This window comes from Myotis davidii, unplaced genomic scaffold (genome assembly GCF_000327345.1).
Source record: "Myotis davidii unplaced genomic scaffold, ASM32734v1 scaffold123, whole genome shotgun sequence".
Taxonomy (NCBI): Eukaryota; Metazoa; Chordata; class Mammalia; order Chiroptera; family Vespertilionidae; genus Myotis; species Myotis davidii.
This window is the reverse complement of record NW_006295391.1, coordinates 1922980-1925110: the sequence shown is the minus strand read 5'-3', so window position 1 is coordinate 1925110 and position 2131 is coordinate 1922980. Positions and strand designations below refer to the sequence as shown.

The following is a 2131-nucleotide window of genomic DNA, read 5'->3' as shown; positions in this document are numbered from 1 at the left end:
CTTCTTTGTCGTATGGCATTTATGTGTTAACACTGTTTTATTATCACCTCTGCATCCACATGTTCAATATTTTCTTCAAATATAACACAGGTGCCAAGCATGTCTCATACTCTCCAGCAAAGACATAGCTCTCTGTTTGCAGAATGGGCCTCTCAGTGTAAGTCCCAAAATCTTGCATTTATTTTCACATTTTGAGAGAAAGTCTGAATCAATAATAATTTCTGATAATTCCACCAAAACCAAAGGCTCTATCTCCTCTGTCTCCTTCTCCCCGTCTCTCCTGACTCTGCCCTTTGACTGCTGCCATGATCCCATGGCTCCAGAGATTCTTAATAGTATTGGGTGACTGTTCTAATTGTTTTCCCCAAAAATGAGCCTTGAAAGAAAATAAAAGTAGATAGGGAAGAGAGAGTATATAATTGGAATAAATCATTGGAAAGAAACATACCAGAGCCAAACTGTTTTATCAAAAACTATTAAAATTAATCGCTAACATTTCTTGATTACTCATTTTTGAGCCAGGCACTATACTGTCATCTTATCCTGATGACAAATGTATGAGTAGGTTTTCTTATCATCGCTGCTCTTCAGATAAGGAAACCAAGGCACAGAGAGGTCCAGAAACATGTTTAAAATTACATAGTTAACAAGCCTTAAAAACTTGGGTCAATTTCAGGTGATCCAATCCTGATTCCAGAGACTGTACTGAATTACCATGGCCAAGAAATTCCAAAGCACTATGCCTTTAAAATAATAGCCTTTAGAGCACTTGATAGTAGGTAAATTTGAATGAACTTATAATAAGAATTCAAATTGAAATATTTATCAAAGTCAAATCCTGAAACTATAACTGTTAACTAAAACACCATGCCTATTCCTCATCAGTTGTTTCAGAGTAGATCTTAAAATTATAGTGATATTTGTAAAGTCTATAAACATTTATATTTAAAGAAAAAAAAACTTTTTTCTTATCTGAATCACCTAGAACCTTATTAGAAAAGGCAATTCCTTTCTTTTTCTCTGATGCCGAATAAATAACCAACTGCAAATCAACTTAATTTGATTCTTTTAAAACAATCAATTACTGGTTCCCTTTCAAGAGATGGCACCTGTGCTTTTGATTAAGAACTCAAATTTACACTGATTCTATGAAACAAGTACACTGCACATTCAGAGTCAGTAGCCTAGTAAGATGCTAAGATTCATAAAAAGATTAGAAGACATCCTTTGCCCTGAAATTTCTTGCAAACTAGTATTGATTACTATTCAAAAGAAAGTACTAGTGTGTTCCCCAAAGCATATGGGTGTTGTATAAAGAATATAGGTCCCTTCCCTCTGCAATTGGCTTTATCATAGATAGGAGTTGTCTAGAGAGGACCTCATGAGTCTGTGCAACTAATCCTTCTTCAGCACTTAGCTGATAAGAACATATGACCAAATCCAAGGTCCTTGTCAATTTAATTGGGATTTTTTTAAAAAGAACTCAGTGCCTTCAGGATGAAAAGAGAAATTATGTAAATGATGGACTGGCAGACCAGAGGAGCTGGCATATTAAAAAAGTGTCCTCACACTTTACCTGAAAGCCACCACACTCCCTGCTGCTCAGGTTGACTCTACAACTGGAAAATTACAAGAACAATGAGAGTGCAAAGAAAGAATAAATAGAACATTTAACTACTTTTTAGGAATAAAATATCTCTTCACTATCCACAAAACTTCCCCTAGCAAAGGGTCTTCTTCCCTCGTCCACCAACTCCCAATGTATGAGGGAAGGATATAATTTAATCTAATGGGCCCCCATGGTATTAAGAGCCTGAGGTTTTATATCTGGATTTGACTCCTTCTCTTCTAATACTAGCTATGTCATCTTGGATAAGTCATTTAATATTTTCAGTACCAGTTTCTGCATCTATCAAATGGATTCTCACAATACTGACCTTGAGGTTGTGTTGGGAGGTTTGAATGAAATGACACATATAATGTATGCTAGGTGATCAATTCAAACAATTGGCTATAAATGCTTCACTTATGTTAACAAAGTTCTATGCCATTAACATTGTTTGTTTATTCAGATAGATGGTAAGTCTCTTGCTCTTACTACTAATTCTATCCAAAAGGAAATTATATATAT

General features: G+C 35.1%; 1 protein-coding gene and 1 pseudogene across 1 annotated transcript in view; one reads left to right on the top strand and one right to left on the bottom strand.

Moving 5' to 3' along the window:
* Window positions 1-315, bottom strand: part of LOC102761705 — an 833-nt pseudogene extending 518 nt beyond the window's left edge.
* Window positions 1-2131, top strand: part of KCNMB2 (potassium calcium-activated channel subfamily M regulatory beta subunit 2) — a 236124-nt gene that overhangs the window by 20905 nt on the left and 213088 nt on the right. The window lies entirely within an intron of this gene.